Source organism: Oncorhynchus keta, unplaced genomic scaffold (assembly GCF_023373465.1).
Source record: "Oncorhynchus keta strain PuntledgeMale-10-30-2019 unplaced genomic scaffold, Oket_V2 Un_contig_2206_pilon_pilon, whole genome shotgun sequence".
Lineage (NCBI taxonomy): Eukaryota > Metazoa > Chordata > Actinopteri > Salmoniformes > Salmonidae > Oncorhynchus > Oncorhynchus keta.
This window is the reverse complement of record NW_026282741.1, coordinates 337501-359356: the sequence shown is the minus strand read 5'-3', so window position 1 is coordinate 359356 and position 21856 is coordinate 337501. Positions and strand designations below refer to the sequence as shown.

General features: G+C 52.6%; 1 protein-coding gene and 1 long non-coding RNA gene across 7 annotated transcripts in view; one reads left to right on the top strand and one right to left on the bottom strand.

Moving 5' to 3' along the window:
- LOC118382827 (protocadherin Fat 3-like) overlaps positions 1–21856 on the bottom strand; it is a 62269-nt gene that overhangs the window by 10514 nt on the left and 29899 nt on the right. The window lies entirely within an intron of this gene.
- On the top strand, positions 13025–18995 carry LOC127921337 (uncharacterized). 6 transcript variants are annotated; one of them, XR_008108718.1, is made up of 3 exons: positions 13025–13103; positions 16669–16749; positions 18964–18995. It is a non-coding gene; the product is annotated as an uncharacterized LOC127921337 (long non-coding RNA). The 6 variants fall into 6 exon arrangements; XR_008108720.1 differs by lacking the exon at positions 18964–18995 and adding an exon at positions 17268–17299; XR_008108722.1 differs by lacking the exon at positions 18964–18995 and adding an exon at positions 16989–17020.

Below are 21856 nucleotides of genomic sequence, written 5' to 3'. Positions count from 1 at the left end.
CTGAAGTCTGCCTCAGCGTTCTTCAACCTCCTGAAGTCGGCCTCAGCGTTCCACAACCTCCTGAAGTCGGCCTCAGCGTTCTTCAACCACCTGAAGTCTGCCTCAGCGTTCTTCAACCTCCTGAAGTCTGCCTCAGCGTTCTTCAACCTCCTGAAGTCTGCCTCAGCGTTCTTCAACCTCCTGAAGTCTGCCTCAGCGTTCTTCAACCTCCTGAAGTCTGCCTCAGCGTTCTACAACCTCCTGAAGTCTGCCTCAGTGTTCTTCAACCTCCTGAAGTCTGCCTCAGCGTTCTACAACCTCCTGAAGTCTGCCTCAGCCTCCTGAAGTCTGCCTCAGCGTTCACCCTCCTGAAGTCTGCCTCAGCGTTCTACAACCTCCTGAAGTCTGCCTCAGCGTTCTACAACCTCCTGAAGTCGGCCTCAGCGTTCTACAACCTCCTGAAGTCTGCCTCAGCGTTCTACAACCTCCTGAAGTCTGCCTCAGCGTTCTACAACCTCCTGAAGTCTGCCTCAGCGTTCTACAACCTCCTGAAGTCTGCCTCAGCGTTCTACAACCTCCTGAAGTCTGCCTCAGCGTTCTACAACCTCCTGAAGTCTGCCTCAGCGTTCTACAACCTCCTGAAGTCTGCCTCAGCCCTCAGCGTTCTACAACCTCCTGAAGTCTGCCTCAGCGTTCTTCAACCTCCTGAAGTCTGCCTCAGCGTTCTACAACCTCCTGAAGTCTGCCTCAGCGTTCTACAACCTCCTGAAGTCTGCCTCAGCGTTCTACAACCTCCTGAAGTCTGCCTCAGCGTTCTTCAACCTCCTGAAGTCTGCCTCAGCGTTCCACAACCTCCTGAAGTCTGCCTCAGCGTTCTACAACCTCCTGAAGTCTGCCTCAGCGTTCCACAACCTCCTGAAGTCTGCCTCAGCGTTCTACAACCTCCTGAAGTCTGCCTCAGCGTTCTACAACCTCCTGAAGTCTGGCTCAGCGTTCTACAACCTCCTGAAGTCTGCCTCAGCGTTCTACAACCTCCTGAAGTCTGCCTCAGCGTTCTACAACCTCCTGAAGTCTGCCTCAGCGTTCTTCAACCTCCTGAAGTCGGCCTCAGCGTTCCACAACCTCCTAAAGTCGGCCTCAGCGTTCTACAACCTCCTGAAGTCTGCCTCAGCGTTCTACAACCTCCTGAAGTCTGCCTCAGCGTTCTACAACCTCCTGAAGTCTGCCTCAGCGTTCTTCAACCTCCTGAAGTCTGCCTCAGCGTTCTTCAACCTCCTGAAGTCTGCCTCAGCGTTCTTCAACCTCCTGAAGTCTGCCTCAGCGTTCTTCAACCTCCTGAAGTCTGCCTCAGCGTTCTTCAACCTCCTGAAGTCTGCCTCAGCGTTCTACAACCTCCTGAAGTCTGCCTCAGCGTTCTTCAACCTCCTGAAGTCTGCCTCAGCGTTCTTCAACCTCCTGAAGTCTGCCTCAGCGTTCTACAACCTCCTGAAGTCTGCCTCAGCGTTCTACAACCTCCTGAAGTCTGCCTCAGCGTTCTACAACCTCCTGAAGTCTGCCTCAGCGTTCTACAACCTCCTGAAGTCTGCCTCAGCGTTCTACAACCTCCTGAAGTCTGCCTCAGCGTTCTTCAACCTCCTGAAGTCTGCCTCAGCGTTCTACAACCTCCTGAAGTCTGCCTCAGCGTTCTACAACCTCCTGAAGTCTGCCTCAGCGTTCTACAACCTCCTGAAGTCTGCCTCAGCGTTCTTCAACCTCCTGAAGTCTGCCTCAGCGTTCCACAACCTCCTGAAGTCTGCCTCAGCGTTCTACAACCTCCTGAAGTCTGCCTCAGCGTTCCACAACCTCCTGAAGTCTGCCTCAGCGTTCTACAACCTCCTGAAGTCTGCCTCAGCGTTCTACAACCTCCTGAAGTCTGCCTCAGCGTTCTACAACCTCCTGAAGTCTGCCTCAGCGTTCTACAACCTCCTGAAGTCTGCCTCAGCGTTCTACAACCTCCTGAAGTCTGCCTCAGCGTTCTTCAACCTCCTGAAGTCGGCCTCAGCGTTCCACAACCTCCTGAAGTCGGCCTCAGCGTTCTTCAACCTCCTGAAGTCTGCCTCAGCGTTCTTCAACCTCCTGAAGTCTGCCTCAGCGTTCTTCAACCTCCTGAAGTCTGCCTCAGCGTTCTTCAACCTCCTGAAGTCTGCCTCAGCGTTCTTCAACCTCCTGAAGTCTGCCTCAGCGTTCTACAACCTCCTGAAGTCTGCCTCAGTGTTCTTCAACCTCCTGAAGTCTGCCTCAGCGTTCTACAACCTCCTGAAGTCTGCCTCAGCGTTCTACACCCTCCTGAAGTCTGCCTCAGCGTTCTACAACCTCCTGAAGTCTGCCTCAGCGTTCTACAACCTCTTGAAGTCGGCCTCAGCGTTCTACAACCTCCTGAAGTCTGCCTCAGCGTTCTACAACCTCCTGAAGTCTGCCTCAGCGTTCTACAACCTCCTGAAGTCTGCCTCAGCGTTCTACAACCTCCTGAAGTCTGCCTCAGCGTTCTACAACCTCCTGAAGTCTGCCTCAGCGTTCTACAACCTCCTGAAGTCTGCCTCAGCGTTCTACAACCTCCTGAAGTCTGCCTCAGCGTTCTACAACCTCCTGAAGTCTGCCTCAGCGTTCTTCAACCTCCTGAAGTCTGCCTCAGCGTTCTACAACCTCCTGAAGTCTGCCTCAGCGTTCTACAACCTCCTGAAGTCTGCCTCAGCGTTCTACAACCTCCTGAAGTCTGCCTCAGCGTTCTTCAACCTCCTGAAGTCTGCCTCAGCGTTCCACAACCTCCTGAAGTCTGCCTCAGCGTTCTACAACCTCCTGAAGTCTGCCTCAGCGTTCCACAACCTCCTGAAGTCTGCCTCAGCGTTCTACAACCTCCTGAAGTCTGCCTCAGCGTTCTACAACCTCCTGAAGTCTGGCTCAGCGTTCTACAACCTCCTGAAGTCTGCCTCAGCGTTCTACAACCTCCTGAAGTCTGCCTCAGCGTTCTACAACCTCCTGAAGTCTGCCTCAGCGTTCTTCAACCTCCTGAAGTCGGCCTCAGCGTTCCACAACCTCCTAAAGTCGGCCTCAGCGTTCTACAACCTCCTGAAGTCTGCCTCAGCGTTCTACAACCTCCTGAAGTCTGCCTCAGCGTTCTACAACCTCCTGAAGTCTGCCTCAGCGTTCTTCAACCTCCTGAAGTCTGCCTCAGCGTTCTTCAACCTCCTGAAGTCTGCCTCAGCGTTCTTCAACCTCCTGAAGTCTGCCTCAGCGTTCTTCAACCTCCTGAAGTCTGCCTCAGCGTTCTTCAACCTCCTGAAGTCTGCCTCAGCGTTCTACAACCTCCTGAAGTCTGCCTCAGCGTTCTTCAACCTCCTGAAGTCTGCCTCAGCGTTCTTCAACCTCCTGAAGTCTGCCTCAGCGTTCTACAACCTCCTGAAGTCTGCCTCAGCGTTCTACAACCTCCTGAAGTCTGCCTCAGCGTTCTTCATAATATAATAATAATATATAATATAATAATATATGCCATTTAGCAGACGCTTTTATCCAAAGCGACTTACAGTCATGTGTGCATACATTCTACGTATGGGTGGTCCCGGGGATCGAACCCACTACCCTGGCGTTACAAGCGCCATGCTCTACCAACTGAGCTACAGAGGACCCTTCAGCGTTCTTCAACCTCCTGAAGTCTGCCTCAGCGTTCTTCAACCTCCTGAAGTCTGCCTCAGCGTTCTTCAACCTCCTGAAGTCTGCCTCAGCGTTCTACAACCTCCTGAAGTCTGCCTCAGCGTTTTCAACCTCCTGAAGTCTGCCTCAGCGTTCTACAACCTCCTGAAGTCTGCCTCAGCGTTCTACAACCTCCTGAAGTCTGCCTCAGCGTTCTACAACCTCCTGAAGTCTGCCTCAGCGTTCTACAACCTCCTGAAGTCTGCCTCAGCGTTCTACAACCTCCTGAAGTCTGCCTCAGCGTTCTTCAACCTCCTGAAGTCTGCCTCAGCGTTCTTCAACCTCCTGAAGTCTGCCTCAGCGTTCTTCAACCTCCTGAAGTCTGCCTCAGCGTTCTACAACCTCCTGAAGTCTGCCTCAGCGTTCTACAACCTCCTGAAGTCTGCCTCAGCGTTCTACAACCTCCTGAAGTCTGCCTCAGCGTTCTACAACCTCCTGAAGTCTGCCTCAGCGTTCTACAACCTCCTGAAGTCTGCCTCAGCGTTCTACAACCTCCTGAAGTCTGCCTCAGCGTTCTTCAACCTCCTGAAGTCGGCCTCAGCGTTCCACAACCTCCTAAAGTCGGCCTCAGCGTTCTACAACCTCCTGAAGTCTGCCTCAGCGTTCTACAACCTCCTGAAGTCTGCCTCAGCGTTCTACAACCTCCTGAAGTCTGCCTCAGCGTTCTTCAACCTCCTGAAGTCTGCCTCAGCGTTCTTCAACCTCCTGAAGTCTGCCTCAGCGTTCTTCAACCTCCTGAAGTCTGCCTCAGCGTTCTTCAACCTCCTGAAGTCTGCCTCAGCGTTCTTCAACCTCCTGAAGTCTGCCTCAGCGTTCTACAACCTCCTGAAGTCTGCCTCAGCGTTCTTCAACCTCCTGAAGTCTGCCTCAGCGTTCTTCAACCTCCTGAAGTCTGCCTCAGCGTTCTACAACCTCCTGAAGTCTGCCTCAGCGTTCTTCTCCCCTGTCTCAGTCTACAACCTCCTGAAGTCTGCCTCAGCGTTCTTCATAATATAATAATAATATATAATATAATAATATATGCCATTTAGCAGACGCTTTTATCCAAAGCGACTTACAGTCATGTGTGCATACATTCTACGTATGGGTGGTCCCGGGATCGAACCCACTACCCTGGCGTTACAAGCGCCATGCTCTACCAACTGAGCTACAGAGGACCCTTCAGCGTTCTTCAACCTCCTGAAGTCTGCCTCAGCGTTCTTCAACCTCCTGAAGTCTGCCTCAGCGTTCTTCAACCTCCTGAAGTCTGCCTCAGCGTTCTACAACCTCCTGAAGTCTGCCTCAGCGTTTTCAACCTCCTGAAGTCTGCCTCAGCGTTCTACAACCTCCTGAAGTCTGCCTCAGCGTTCTACAACCTCCTGAAGTCTGCCTCAGCGTTCTACAACCTCCTGAAGTCTGCCTCAGCGTTCTACAACCTCCTGAAGTCTGCCTCAGCGTTCTACAACCTCCTGAAGTCTGCCTCAGCGTTCTTCAACCTCCTGAAGTCTGCCTCAGCGTTCTTCAACCTCCTGAAGTCTGCCTCAGCGTTTTCAACCTCCTGAAGTCTGCCTCAGCGTTCTACAACCTCCTGAAGTCTGCCTCAGCGTTCTACAACCTCCTGAAGTCTGCCTCAGCGTTCTACAACCTCCTGAAGTCTGCCTCAGCGTTCTACAACCTCCTGAAGTCTGCCTCAGCGTTCTACAACCTCCTGAAGTCTGCCTCAGCGTTCTACAACCTCCTGAAGTCTGCCTCAGCGTTCTACAACCTCCTGAAGTCTGCCTCAGCGTTCTTCAACCTCCTGAAGTCTGCCTCAGCGTTCTTCAACCTCCTGAAGTCTGCCTCAGCGTTCTTCAACCTCCTGAAGTCTGCCTCAGCGTTCTACAACCTCCTGAAGTCTGCCTCAGCGTTCTACAACCTCCTGAAGTCTGCCTCAGCGTTCTACAACCTCCTGAAGTCTGCCTCAGCGTTCTACAACCTTCTGAAGTCTGCCTCAGCGTTCTACAACCTCCTGAAGTCTGCCTCAGCGTTCTTCAACCTTTCCAACTCTCTCTTTCCCATCTTTGCCTCTTTCACCTCCCCCTTTCCCAGTCCCCTCCCCCTTTCCCAGTCCCCTCCCCTTTTCCCAGTCCCCTCCCCCCTTTCCCAGTCCCCTCCCCCTTTCCCAGTCCCCTCCCCCTTTCCCAGTCCCCTCCCCCTTTCCCAGTCCCCTCCCCTTTCCCAGTCCCTCCCCCTTTCCCAGTCCCCTCCCCCTTTCCCAGTCCCCTCCCCCTTTCCCAGTCCCCTCCCCCTTTCCCAGTCCCCTCCCCCTTTCCCAGTCCCCTCCCCTTTTCCCAGTCCCCTCCCCTTTTCCCAGTCCCCTCCCTCTCACAAGGCAGGCAATACGGTTGACCTCACCTTTTCCCAGTCCCCTCCCCTTTCCCAGTCCCCTCCCCTTTCCCGTTCCCCTCCCCTTTTCCCAGTCCCCTCCCACTCACAAGGCAGGCAATACGCCTGACCTCACCCTTTCCCAGTCCCCTCCCTCTCACAAGGCAGGCAATACTCCTGACCTCACCTTTTCCCAGTCCCCTCCCACTCACAAGGCAGGCAATACGCCTGACCTCACCCTTTCCCAGTCCTCCCTCTCACAAGGCAGGCAATACTCCTGACCTCACCTTTTCCCAGTCCCCTCCCACTCACAAGGCAGGCAATACGCCTGACCTCACCTTTTCCCAGTCCCCTCCCACTCACAAGGCAGGCAATAGGCTTGACCTCATCTTTCCCAGTCCCCTCCCTCTCACAAGGCAGGCAATACGCTTGACCTCACCTTTTCCCAGTCCCTCCCACTCACAAGGCAGGCAATACGCCTGACCTCACCTTTTCCCAGTCCCCTCCCTCTCACAAGGCAGGCAATAGGCTTGACCTCATCTTTTCCCAGTCCCTCCCTCTCACAAGGCAGGCAATACGCTTGACCTCACCTTTTCCCAGTCCTCCCACTCACAAGGCAGGCAATACGCCTGACCTCACCTTCTCCCAGTCCTCCCTCTCACAAGGCAGGCAATACACCTGACCTCACCTTTTCCCAGTCCCCTCCCACTCACAAGGCAGGCAATACGCCTGACCTCACCTTTGCCCAGTCCCCTCTCACTCACAAGGCAGGCAATATGCCTGACCTCACCTTTTCCCAGTCCCCTCCCTCTCACAAGGCAGGCAATACTCTTGACCTCACCCTTTCCCAGTCCCCTCCCACTCACCAGGCAGGCAATACGGTTGACCTCACCCTTTCCCAGTCCTCCCTCTCACAAGGCAGGCAATACGGTTGACCTCACCTTTTCCCAGTCCCCTCCCACTCACAAGGCAGGCAATACGCTTGACCTCACCTTTTCCCAGTCCCCTCCCTCTCACAAGGCAGGCAATACGCTTGACCTCACCTTTTCCCAGTCCCCTCCCTCTCACAAGGCAGGCAATAGGCTTGACCTCATCTTTCCCAGTCCCTCCCTCTCACAAGGCAGGCAATACGCTTGACCTCACCTTTTCCCAGTCCCCTCCCTCTCACAAGGCAGGCAATACGCTTGACCTCATCTTTTTCCGGTCCCCTCCCACTTTCCCAGTCCCCTCCCACTTTCTCAGTCCCTCCCACTTTCCCAGTCCCCTCCCACTTTCCCAGTCCCCTCCCACTTTGCCAGTCCCTCCCCTTTTCCCAGTCCCTCCCACTCACAAGGCAGGCAATACGCCTGACCTCACCCTTTCCCAGTCCCCTCCCTCTCACAAGGCAGGCAATACGCTTGACCTCACCCTTTCCCAGTCCCTCCTCTCACAAGGCAGGCAATACGCTTGACCTCACCCTCTCCCAGTCCTCCCACTCACCAGGCAGGCAATACGGTTGACCTCACCCTTTCCCAGTCCCCTCCCTCTCACAAGGCAGGCAATACGGTTGACCTCACCCCTTTCCCAGTACCCTCCCTCTCACAAGGCAGGCAATACGCTTGACCTCACCCTTTCCCAGTCCCCTCCCTCTCACAAGGCAGGCAATACGCTTGACCTCACCCTTTCCCAGTCCCCTCCCACTCACAAGGCAGGCAATACGCTTGACCTCACCCTTTCCCAGTCCCCTCCCTCTCACAAGGCAGGCAATACGCTTGACCTCACCTTTTCCCAGTCCTCCCTCTCACAAGGCAGGCAATACGCTTGACCTCACCTTTTCCCAGTCCCCTCCCTCTCACAAGGCAGGCAATACGCTTGACCTCACCCTTTCCCAGTCCCCTCCCTCTCACAAGGCAGGCAATACGCTTGACCTCACCCTTTCCCAGTCCCCTCCCTCTCACAAGGCAGGCAATACGCTTGACCTCACCCTTTCCCAGTCCCAGTCCCCTCCCACTCACAAGGCAGGCAATACGCTTGACCTCACCCTTTCCCAGTCCCTCCCTCTCACAAGGCAGGCAATACGCTTGACCTCACCTTTTCCCAGTCCCCTCCCTCTCACAAGGCAGGCAATACGCTTGACCTCACCCTTTCCCAGTCCCCTCCCTCTCTCAAGGCAGGCAATACGCTTGACCTCACCCTTTCCCAGTCCTTCCCACTCACCAGGCAGGCAATACGCCTGACCTCACCCTTTCCCAGTCCCCTCCCACTCACCAGGCAGGCAATACGCCTGACCTCACCTTTTCCCAGTCCCCTCCCACTCACAAGGCAGGCAATACGGTTGACCTCACCTTTTCCTAGTCCCCTCCCTCTCACAAGGCAGGCAATACGCCTGACCTCACCTTTTCCCAGTCCCCTCCCTCTCACAAGGCAGGCAATACGGTTGATCTCACCTTTTCCCAGTCCCCTCCCTCTCACAAGGCAGGCAATACGGTTGACCTCACCTTTTCCCAGTCCCCTCCCTCTCACAAGGCAGGCAATACGGTTGACCTCACCTTTTCCCAGTCCCCTCCCACTCACAAGGCAGGCAATACGCTTGACCTCACCCTTTCCCAGTCCTCCCACTCACAAGGCAGGCAATACGCCTGACCTCACCTTTGCCCAGTCCTCCCACTCACAAGGCAGGCAATACGCCTGACCTCACCTTTACCCAGTCCCTCCCACTCACAAGGCAGGCAATACGCCTGACCTCACCTTTGCCCAGTCCCCTCACACTCACAAGGCAGGCAATACGCCTGACCTCACCTTTGCCCAGTCCCCTCACACTCACAAGGCAGGCAATACGCCTGACCTCATCTTTTTCCCAGTCCCCTCCCACTCACAAGGCAGGCAATACGCCTGACCTCACCCTTTTCCCAGTCCCTCCCTCTCACAAGGCAGGCAATACGCTTGACCTCACCTTTTCCCAGTCCCCTCCCTCTCACAAGGCAGGCAATACGCTTGACCTCACCCTTTCCCAGTCCCTCCCACTCACAAGGCAGGCAATACGCCTGACCTCACCTTTTCCCAGTCCCAGCCCTCTCACAAGGCAGGCAATAGGCTTGACCTCATCTTTTCCCAGTCCCCTCCCTCTCACAAGGCAGGCAATACGCTTGACCTCACCTTTTCCCAGTACCCTCCACTCACAAGGCAGGCAATACGCCTGACCTCACCTTTTTTCCCAGTCCTCCCACTCACAAGCCAGGCAATACGCCTGACCTCACCTTTTCCCAGTCCTCCCTCTGACAAGGCAGGCAATACGCCTGACCTCACCTTTCCCAGTCCCTCCCTCTGACAAGGCAGGCAATACGCCTGACCTCACCTTTTCCCAGTCCCCTCCCTCTCACAAGGCAGGCAATACGCTTGACCTCACCTTTTCCCAGTACCCTCCCACTCACAAGGCAGGCAATACGCCTGACCTCACCTTTTCCCAGTCCCCTCCCTCTCACAAGGCAGGCAATAAGCTTGACCTCACCTTTTCCCAGTCCCCTCCCTCTCACAAGGCAGGCAATACGCTTGACCTTATCTTTTCCCGGTCCAGTCCCACTTTCCCAGTCCCCTCCCACTTTCTCAGTCCCCTCCCACTTTCCCAGTCCCCTCCCACTTTCCCAGTCCCCTCCCCTTTTCCCAGTACCCTCCCACTCACAAGGCAGGCAATACGCCTGACCTCACCCCTTTCCCAGTCCCTCCCTCTCAGAATGCAGGCAATACGCTTGACCGCACCCTTTCCCAGTCCCTCCCTCTCACAAGGCAGGCAATACGCTTGACCTCACCCTTTCCCAGTCCCCACCCACTCACCAGGCAGGCAATACGGTTTAGCTCACCCTTTCCCAGTCCCCTCCCTCTCACAAGGCAGGCAATACGGTTGACCTCACCCTTTCCCAGTCCCCTCCCTCTCACAAGGCAGGCAATACGCTTGACCTCACCTTTTCCCAGTCCCCTCCCTCTCACAAGGCAGGCAATACGCTTGACCTCACCCTTTCCCAGTCCCCTCCCTCTCACAAGGCAGGCAATACGCTTGACCTCACCCTTTCCCAGTCCCCTCCCACTCACAAGGCAGGCAATACGCTTGACCTCACCCTTTCCCAGTCCCCTCCCTCTCACAAGGCAGGCAATACGCTTGACCTCACCTTTTCCCAGTCCCCTCCCTCTCACCAGGCAGGCAATACGGTTGACCTCACCTTTTCCCAGTCCCCTCCCACTCACAAGGCAGGCAATACGCTTGACCTCACCCTTTCCCAGTCCCCTCCCACTCACAAGGTAGGCAATACGCCTGACCTCACCTTTGCCCAGTCCTCCCACTCACAAGGCAGGCAATACGCCTGAACTCACCTTTTCCCAGTCCCCTCCCTCTCACAAGGCAGGCAATCGGTTGACCTCACCTTTTCCCAGTCCCCTCCCTCTCACAAGGCAGGCAATACGGTTGACCTCACCTTTTCCCAGTCCCCTCCCTCTCACAAGGCAGGCAATACGGTTGACCTCACCCTTTCCCAGTACCCTCCCTCTCACAAGGCAGGCAATACGCTTGACCTCACCTTTTCCCAGTCCCCTCCCTCTCACAAGGCAGGCAATACGCTTGACCTCACCCTTTCCCAGTCCCTCCCTCTCACAAGGCAGGCAATACGCTTGACCTCACCTTTTCCCAGTCCCCTCCCTCTCACAAGGCAGACAATACGGTTGACCTCACCCTTTCCCAGTCCCCTCCCACTCACAAGGCAGGCAATACGCTTGACCTCACCCTTTCCCAGTCCTCCCACTCACAAGGTAGGCAATACGCCTGACCTCACCTTTGCCCAGTCCTCCCACTCACAAGGCAGGCAATACGCCTGACCTCACCCTTTCCCAGTCCCTCCCTCTCACAAGGCAGGCAATACGCCTGACCTCACCTTTTTCCAGTCCCTCCCACTCACAAGGCAGGCAATACGCCTGACCTCACCCTTTCCCAGTCCCCTCCCACTCACAAGGCAGGCAATACGCCTGACCTCACCTTTCCCAGTCCCCTCCCACTCACAAGGCAGGCAATAGGCTTGACCTCATCTTTTCCCAGTCCACTCCCTCTCACAAGGCAGGCAATACGCTTGACCTCACCTTTTCCCAGTCCCTCCCACTCACAAGGCAGGCAATACGCCTGACCTCACCTTTTCCCAGTCCCCTCCCTCTCACAAGGCAGGCAATAGGCTTGACCTCATCTTTTCCCAGTCCTCCTCTCACAAGGCAGGCAATACGCTTGACCTCACCTTTTCCCAGTCCTCCCACTCACAAGGCAGGCAATACGCCTGACCTCACCTTTTCCCAGTCCCTCCCACTCACAAGGCAGGCAATACGCCTGACCTCACCCTTTCCCAGTCCCCTCCCACTCACAAGGCAGGCAATACGCCTGACCTCACCTTTTCCCAGTCCTCCCACTCACAAGGCAGGCAATAGGCTTGACCTCATCTTTTCCCAGTCCCCTCCCTCTCACAAGGCAGGCAATACGCTTGACCTCACCTTTTCCCAGTCCTCCCACTCACAAGGCAGGCAATACGCCTGACCTCACCTTTTCCCAGTCCCCTCCCTCTCACAAGGCAGGCAATAGGCTTGACCTCATCTTTTCCCAGTCCCCTCCCTCTCACAAGGCAGGCAATACGCTTGACCTCACCTTTTCCCAGTCCCCTCCCTCTTACAAGGCAGGCAATACGCTTGACCTCATCTTTTCCCGGTCCCCTCCCACTTTCCCAGTCCCCTCCCACTTTCTCAGTCCCCTCCCACTTTCCCAGTCCCCTCCCACTTTCCCAGTCCCCTCCCACTTTCCCAGTCCCCTTCCTCTCACAAGGCAGAAGAGTAAAGGTTACCTCCCACTTTCCCAGTCCCCTCCCACTTTCCCGGTCCCCTCCCACTTTCCCAGTCCCCTCCCACTCACAAAGCAGAAGAGTAAAGGTTACCTCATCTTTACTATTCAGTCAACGACTCAATCATGGACACTCTTACTGACAGTTGTAGCTGCTTTGTGTGATTTATTATTGTTGTCTCTACCTTCTTGCCCTTTGTGCTGTTGTCTGTACCCAATAATGTTTGTACTATGTTTTGTGCTGCTACCATGGTGTGTTGCTACCATGTTGTTGTCATGTTGTGTTACTACCGTGCTGTGTTGTTGTCTTAGTATGTATCTCTTAATGTAGTGTTGTCTCTCTTGTCGTGATGTGTGTTTTGTCCTACATTTCTAATTTAAATATTTATTTTTAATCTCAGGCCCATTCCATGCAGTAGGCCATCCAGGTCTCTGTTCTCCTACTAATCTCACTACCCCCCCCAGGTCTCTGTTATCCCACTAATCTCACTGTAACCCCTCCAGGTCTCTGTTCTCCTACTAGTCTCACTGTACCACCCTCCAGGTCTCTGTTCTCCTACTAATCTCACTGTAACCCCCTCCAGGTCTCTGTTCTCCTACTAGTCTCACTGTAACCCCTCCAGGTCTCTGTTCTCCTACTAGTCTCACTGTAACCCCTCCAGGTCTCTGTTCTCCTACTAGTCTCACTGTAACCCCCTCCAGGTCTCTGTTCTCCTACTAATCTCACTGTAACCTCCTCCAGGTCTCTGTTCTCCTACTATTCTCACTGTAACCCCTCCAGGTCTCTGTTCTCCTACTAGTCTCACTGTAACCCCTCCAGGTCTCTGTTCTCCTACTAGTCTCACTGTACCACCCTCCAGGTCTCTGTTCTCCTACTAGTCTCACTGTAACCCCCTCCAGGTCTCTGTTCTCCTACTAATCTCACTGTAACCCCAGTCCAGGTCTCTGTTCTCCTACTAATCTCACTGTAACCCCTCCAGGTCTCTGTTCTCCTACTAATCTCACTGTAACCCCTCCAGGTCTCTGTTCTCCTACTAATCTCACTGTAACCCCTCCAGGTCTCTGTTCTCCAACTAATCTCACTGTAACCCCTCCAGGTCTCTGTTCTCCTACTAATCTCACTGTAACCCCTCCAGGTCTCTGTTCTCCTACTAATCTCACTGTAACCCCCTCCAGGTCTCTGTTCTCCTACTAATCTCACTGTAACCCCCTCCAGGTCTCTGTTCTCCTACTAATCTCACTGTAACCCCCCTCCATGTCTCTGTTCTCCTACTAATCTCACTGTAACCCCTCCAGGTCTCTGTTCTCCTACTAATCTCACTGTAACCCCTCCAGGTCTCTGTTCTCCTACTAATCTCACTGTAACCCCCTCCAGGTCTCTGTTCTCCTACTAATCTCACTGTAACCCCTCCAGGTCTCTGTTCTCCTACAAATCTCACTGTAACCCCTCCAGGTCTCTGTTCTCCTACTAATCTCACTGTAACCTCCTCCAGGTCTCTGTTCTCCTACTAATCTCACTGTAACCCCTCTCCAGGTCTCTGTTCTCCTTCTAATCTCACTGTAACCCCCTCCAGGTCTCTGTTCTCCTACTAATCTCACTGTAACCCCTCCAGGTCTCTGTTCTCCTACTAATCTCACTGTGACCCCCGTCCAGGTCTCTGTTCTCCTACTAATCTCACTGTAACCCCCTCCAGGTCTCTGTTCTCCTACTAATCTCACTGTACCCCCTCCAGGTCTCTGTTCTCCTACTAATCTCACTGTGACCCCCTCCAGGTCTCTGTTCTCCTACTATTCTCACTGTAACCCCCTCCAGGTCTCTGTTATCCTACTAATCTCACTGTAACCCCTCTCCAGGTCTCTGTTCTCCTACTAATCTCACTGTAACCCCATCCAGGTCTCTGTTCTCCCACTAATCTCACTGTAACCCCCTCCAGGTCTCTGTTCTCCTACTAATTTCACTGTAACCCCCTCTAGGTCTCTGTTCTCCTACTAATCTCACTGTAACCCCCTCCAGGTCTCTGTTCTCCTTCTAATCTCACTGTGACCCCTCCAGGTCTCTGTTCTCCTACTATTCTCACTGTAACCCCCTCCAGGTCTCTGTTATCCTACTAATCTCACTGTAACCCCTCTCCAGGTCTCTGTTCTCCTACTAATCTCACTGTAACCCCATCCAGGTCTCTGTTCTCCTACTAATCTCACTGTAACCCCTCCAGGTCTCTGTTCTCCTACTAATCTCACTGTAACCCCTCCAGGTCTCTGTTCTCCTACTAATCTCACTGTAACCCCCTCCAGGTCTCTGTTCTCCTACTAATCTCACTGTAACCCCCTCCAGGTCTCTGTTCTCCTACTAATCTCACTGTAACCCCTCCAGGTCTCTGTTCTCCTACTAATCTCACTGTAACCCCCTCCAGGTCTCTGTTCTACTACTAATCTCACTGTAACCCCTCCAGGTCTCTGTTCTCCTACTAGTCTCACTGTAACCCCTCCAGGTCTCTGTTCTCCTACTAATCTCACTGTAACCCCCTCCAGGTCTCTGTTCTCCTACTAATCTCACTGTAACCCCGTCCAGGTCTCTGTTCTCCTACTAATCTCACTGTAACCCCCTCCAGGTCTCTGTTCTCCTTCTAATCTCACTGTAACCCCTCCAGGTCTCTGTTCTCCTACTAATCTCACTGTAACCCTCCAGGTCTCTGTTCTCCTACTAATCTCACTGTAACCCCGTCCAGGTCTCTGTTCTCCTACTAATCTCACTGTAACCCCTGTCCAGGTCTCTGTTCTCCTTCTAATCTCACTGTAACCCCCTCCAGGTCTCTGTTCTCCTACTAATCTCACTGTAACCCCTCCAGGTCTCTGTTCTCCTACTAATCTCACTGTAACCCCTCCAGGTCTCTGTTCTCCTACTAATCTCACTGTAACCCCGTCCAGGTCTCTGTTCTCCTACTAATCTCACTGTAACCCCTCCAGGTCTCTGTTCTCCTACTAATCTCACTGTAACCCCTCCAGGTCTCTGTTCTCCTACTAATCTCACTGTAACCCCTCCAGGTCTCTGTTCTCCTACTAATCTCACTGTAACCCCCTCCAGGTCTCTCTTCTCCTACTAATCTCACTGTAACCCCTCCAGGTCTCTGTTCTCCTACTAATCTCACTACACCCCCCAGGTCTCTGTTCTCCTACTAATCTCACTGTAACCCCCTCCAGGTCTCTGTTCTCCTACTAATCTCACTGTAACCCCTCCAGGTCTCTGTTCTCCTACTAATCTCACTGTAACCTCCTCCAGGTCTCTGTTCTCCTACTAATCTCACTGTAACCCCTCCAGGTCTCTGTTCTCCTTCTAATCTCACTGTAACCCCCTCCAGGTCTCTGTTCTCCTACTAATCTCACTGTAACCCCCCAGGTCTCTGTTCTCCTACTAATCTCACTGTGACCCCCGTCCAGGTCTCTGTTCTCCTACTAATCTCACTGTAACCCCCTCCAGGTCTCTGTTCTCCTACTAATCTCACTGTAACCCCTCCAGGTCTCTGTTCTCCTACTAATCTCACTGTACCCCCTCCAGGTCTCTGTTCTCCTACTAATCTCACTGTGACCCCCTCCAGGTCTCTGTTCTCCTACTATTCTCACTGTAACCCCTCCAGGTCTCTGTTCTCCTACTAATCTCACTGTAACCCCTCCAGGTCTCTGTTCTCCTACTAATCTCACTGTGACCCCCTCCAGGTCTCTGTTCTCCTACTATTCTCACTGTAACCCCCAGGTCTCTGTTCTCCTACTAATCTCACTGTACCCCCTCCAGGTCTCTGTTATCCTACTAATCTCACTGTAACCCCTCTCCAGGTCTCTGTTCTCCTACTAATCTCACTGTAACCCCATCCAGGTCTCTGTTCTCCCACTAATCTCACTGTAACCCCTCCAGGTCTCTGTTCTCCTACTAATCTCACTGTAACCCCTCCAGGTCTCTGTTCTCCTACTAATCTCACTGTAACCTCCTCCAGGTCTCTGTTCTCCTTCTAATCTCACTGTAACCCCCCTCCAGGTCTCTGTTCTCCTTCTAATCTCACTGTGACCCCCTCCAGGTCTCTGTTCTCCTACTAATCTCACTGTAACCTCCTCCAGGTCTCTGTTCTCCTTCTAATCTCACTGTAACCCCCCTCCAGGTCTCTGTTCTCCTACTAATCTCACTGTAACCTCCTCCAGGTCTCTGTTCTCCTACTAATCTCACTGTGACCTCCTCCAGGTCTCTGTTCTCCTTCTAATCTCACTGTAACCCCTCCAGGTCTCTGTTCTGCTTCTAATCTCACTGTAACCCCTCCAGGTCTCTGTTCTCCTACTAATCTCACTGTAACCCCCTCCAGGTCTCTGTTCTCCTACTAATCTCACTGTAACCCCCCCAGGTCTCTGTTCTCCTACTAATCTCACTGTAACCCCCGTCCAGGTCTCTGTTCTCCTACTAGTCTCACTGTAACCCCTCCAGGTCTCTGTTCTCCTACTAATCTCACTGTAACCCCTCCAGGTCTCTGTTCTCCTACTAATCTCACTGTAACCCCCGTCCAGGTCTCTGTTCTCCTACTAGTCTCACTGTAACCCCCAGGTCTCTGTTCTCCTACTAATCTCACTGTAACCCTCCAGGTCTCTGTTCTCCTACTAATCTCACTGTAACCCCCCTCCAGGTCTCTGTTCTCCTACTAATCTCACTGTAACCCCCTCCAGGTCTCTGTTCTCCTACTAATCTCACTGTAACCCCCTCCAGGTCTCTGTTCTCCTACTAATCTCACTGTAACCTCCTCCAGGTCTCTGTTCTCCTACTAATCTCACTGTAACCCCCCTCCAGGTCTCTGTTCTCCTACTAATCTCACTGTAACCCCCTCCAGGTCTCTGTTCTCCTACTAATCTCACTGTAACCCCCTCCAGGTCTCTGTTCTCCTACTAATCTCACTGTGACCCCCCTCCAGGTCTCTGTTCTCCTACTAATCTCACTGTAACCCCCTCCAGGTCTCTGTTCTCCTACTAATCTCACTGTAACCCCCTCCAGGTCTCTGTTCTCCTACTAATCTCACTGTGACCCCTCCAGGTCTCTGTTCTCCTACTATTCTCACTGTAACCCCTCCAGGTCTCTGTTATCCTACTAATCTCACTGTAACCCCTCTCCAGGTCTCTGTTCTCCTACTAATCTCACTGTAACCCCATCCAGGTCTCTGTTCTCCCACTAATCTCACTGTAACCCCTCCAGGTCTCTGTTCTCCTACTAATTTCACTGTAACCCCTCCAGGTCTCTGTTCTCCTACTAATCTCACTGTAACCCCCCTCCAGGTCTCTGTTCTCCTTCTAATCTCACTGTGACCCCCTCCAAGTCTCTGTTCTCCTACTATTCTCACTGTAACCCCTCCAGGTCTCTGTTATCCTACTAATCTCACTGTAACCCCTCTCCAGGTCTCTGTTCTCCTACTAATCTCACTGTAACCCCATCCAGGTCTCTGTTCTCCTACTAATCTCACTGTAACCCCTCCAGGTCTCTGTTCTCCTACTAATCTCACTGTAACCCCTCCAGGTCTCTGTTCTCCTACTAATCTCACTGTAACCCCTCCAGGTCTCTGTTCTCCTACTAATCTCACTGTAACCCCCTCCAGGTCTCTGTTCTCCTACTAATCTCACTGTAACCCCTCCAGGTCTCTGTTCTCCTACTAATCTCACTGTAACCCCTCCAGGTCTCTGTTCTACTACTAATCTCACTGTAACCCCTCCAGGTCTCTGTTCTCCTACTAGTCTCACTGTAACCCCTCCAGGTCTCTGTTCTCCTACTAATCTCACTGTAACCCCTCCAGGTCTCTGTTCTCCTACTAATCTCACTGTAACCCCCTGTCCAGGTCTCTGTTCTCCTACTAATCTCACTGTAACCCCTCCAGGTCTCTGTTCTCCTTCTAATCTCACTGTAACCCCCTCCAGGTCTCTGTTCTCCTACTAATCTCACTGTAACCCCTCCAGGTCTCTGTTCTCCTACTAATCTCACTGTAACCCCCCTGTCCAGGTCTCTGTTCTCCTACTAATCTCACTGTAACCCCGTCCAGGTCTCTGTTCTCCTTCTAATCTCACTGTAACCCCTCCAGGTCTCTGTTCTCCTACTAATCTCACTGTAACCCCCTCCAGGTCTCTGTTCTCCTACTAATCTCACTGTAACCCCTCCAGGTCTCTGTTCTCCTACTAATCTCACTGTAACCCCGTCCAGGTCTCTGTTCTCCTACTAATCTCACTGTAACCCCTCCAGGTCTCTGTTCTCCTACTAATCTCACTGTAACCCCTCCAGGTCTCTGTTCTCCTACTAATCTCACTGTAACCCCTCCAGGTCTCTGTTCTCCTACTAATCTCACTGTAACCCCTCCAGGTCTCTGTTCTCCTACTAATCTCACTGTAACCCCTCCAGGTCTCTGTTCTCCTACTAATCTCACTACACCCCCAGGTCTCTGTTCTCCTACTAATCTCACTGTAACCCCCTCCAGGTCTCTGTTCTCCTACTAATCTCACTGTAACCCCCTCCAGGTCTCTGTTCTCCTACTAATCTCACTGTAACCCCCTCCAGGTCTCTGTTCTCCTACTAATCTCACTGTAACCCCTCCAGGTCTCTGTTCTCCTTCTAATCTCACTGTAACCCCTCCAGGTCTCTGTTCTCCTACTAATCTCACTGTAACCCCCTCCAGGTCTCTGTTCTCCTACTAATCTCACTGTACCCCCCTCCAGGTCTCTGTTCTCCTACTAATCTCACTGTAACCCCCTCCAGGTCTCTGTTCTCCTACTAATCTCACTGTAACCCCCTCCAGGTCTCTGTTCTCCTACTAATCTCACTGTACCCCCCTCCAGGTCTCTGTTCTCCTACTAATCTCACTGTGACCCCTCCAGGTCTCTGTTCTCCTACTATTCTCACTGTAACCCCTCCAGGTCTCTGTTCTCCTACTAATCTCACTGTACCCCCCCAGGTCTCTGTTCTCCTACTAATCTCACTGTGACCCCCTCCAGGTCTCTGTTCTCCTACTATTCTCACTGTAACCCCCCAGGTCTCTGTTCTCCTACTAATCTCACTGTACCCCCTCCAGGTCTCTGTTATCCTACTAATCTCACTGTAACCCCTCTCCAGGTCTCTGTTCTCCTACTAATCTCACTGTAACCCCATCCAGGTCTCTGTTCTCCCACTAATCTCACTGTAACCCCTCCAGGTCTCTGTTCTCCTACTAATCTCACTGTAACCCCTCCAGGTCTCTGTTCTCCTACTAATCTCACTGTAACCTCCTCCAGGTCTCTGTTCTCCTTCTAATCTCACTGTAACCCCCCTCCAGGTCTCTGTTCTCCTTCTAATCTCACTGTGACCCCCTCCAGGTCTCTGTTCTCCTACTAATCTCACTGTAACCTCCTCCAGGTCTCTGTTCTCCTTCTAATCTCACTGTAACCCCCTCCAGGTCTCTGTTCTCCTACTAATCTCACTGTAACCTCCTCCAGGTCTCTGTTCTCCTACTAATCTCACTGTGACCTCCTCCAGGTCTCTGTTCTCCTTCTAATCTCACTGTAACCCCTCCAGGTCTCTGTTCTGCTTCTAATCTCACTGTAACCCCTCCAGGTCTCTGTTCTCCTACTAATCTCACTGTAACCCCCTCCAGGTCTCTGTTCTCCTACTAATCTCACTGTAACCCCCCAGGTCTCTGTTCTCCTACTAATCTCACTGTAACCCCGTCCAGGTCTCTGTTCTCCTACTAGTCTCACTGTAACCCCTCCAGGTCTCTGTTCTCCTACTAATCTCACTGTAACCCCTCCAGGTCTCTGTTCTCCTACTAATCTCACTGTAACCCCCCGTCCAGGTCTCTGTTCTCCTACTAGTCTCACTGTAACCCCCCAGGTCTCTGTTCTCCTACTAATCTCACTGTAACCCCTCCAGGTCTCTGTTCTCCTACTAATCTCACTGTAATCCCTCCAGGTCTCTGTCCTCCTACTAATCTCACTGTAATCCCCGTGGCCCAGGTCTCTGTTCTCCTTCTAATCTCACTGTAACCCCCAGGTCTCTGTTCTCCTACTAATCTCACTGTAACCCCTCCAGGTCTCTGTTCTCCTACTAATCTCACTGTAACCCCTCCAGGTCTCTGTTCTCCTACTAATCTCACTGTAACCCCTCCAGGTCTCTGTTCTCCTACTAATCTCACTGTAACCCCCGTCCAGGTCTCTGTTCTCCTACTAGTCTCACTGTAACCCCTCCAGGTCTCTGTTCTCCTACAATCTCACTGTAACCCCTCCAGGTCTCTGTTCTCCTACTAATCTCACTGTAACCCCTCCAGGTCTCTGTTCTCCTACTAATCTCACTGTAACCCCCAGGTCTCTGTTCTCCTACTAATCTCACTGTAACCCCCTCCAGGTCTCTGTTCTCCTACTAATCTCACTGTAACCCCTCCAGGTCTCTGTTCTCCTACTAATCTCACTGTAACCCCCCAGGTCTCTGTTCTCCTACTAGTCTCACTGTAACCCCTCCAGGTCTCTGTTCTCCTACTAATCTCACTGTAACCCCCTCCAGGTCTCTGTTCTCCTACTAATCTCACTGTAACCCCCCAGGTCTCTGTTCTCCTACTAATCTCACTGTAACCCCCCTCCAGGTCTCTGTTCTCCTACTAATCTCACTGTAACCCCCTCCAGGTCTCTGTTCTCCTACTAATCTCACTGTAACCCCCCTCCAGGTCTCTGTTCTCCTACTAATCTCACTGTAACCCCCTCCAGGTCTCTGTTCTCCTACTAATCTCACTGTAACCCCCCTCCAGGTCTCTGTTCTCCTACTAATCTCACTGTAACCCCCTCCAGGTCTCTGTTCTCCTACTAATCTCACTGTAACCCCCTCCAGGTCTCTGTTCTCCTACTAATCTCACTGTAACCCCCTCCAGGTCTCTGTTCTCCTACTAATCTCACTGTAACCCCCTCCAGAACCCTTTGTATTCAGGATAAAACACGTTTTTGCAGTATTACTTTAGTGCTGTTTGTGTTGCAAACAGGATGCATGTTTTCTGTACAGACTTCCTTCTTTTCACTCTGTCATTTAGGTTAATATGATGGAGTAACTACAATGTTGTTGATCCATCCTCAGTGTTCTCCTGTCCAAGTCATTACTATTTTACTGTTTTAAAGTGACCATTGGACTCATGGGGAAATCCCTGAGCAGTTTCCTTCCTCTCTGGCAGCTGAGATAGGAAGGACGCCTGTGTCTTTGTAGTGACTGGGTGTATTGATACACCATCCAAAGTGTAAATCTTCTTTTTATACTACCCTTGTGAGGACTTCTGGCACCCAAGGGTACTTCAAAAGACAGACAGACAGACAGACAGACAGACAGACAGACAGACAGACAGACAGACAGACAGACAGACAGACAGACAGACAGACAGACAGACAGACAGACAGACAGACAGACAGACAGACAGACAGACAGACAGACAGACAGACAGACAGACAGACAGACAGACAGACAGACAGACAGACAGACAGACAGACAGACAGACAGACAGACAGACAGACAGACAGACAGACAGACAGACAGACAGACAGACAGACAGACAGACAGACAGACAGACAGACAGACAGACAGACAGACAGACAGACAGACAGACAGACAGACAGACAGACAGACAGACAGACAGACAGACAGACAGACAGACAGACAGACAGACAGACAGACAGACAGACAGACAGACAGACAGACAGACAGACAGACAGACAGACAGACAGACAGACAGACAGACAGACAGACAGACAGACAGACAGACAGACAGACAGACAGACAGACAGACAGACAGACAGACAGACAGACAGACAGACAGACAGACAGACAGACAGACAGACAGACAGACAGACAGACAGACAGACAGACAGACAGACAGACAGACAGACAGACAGACACACACACACACACACACACACACACACACACACACACACACACACACACACACACACACACCT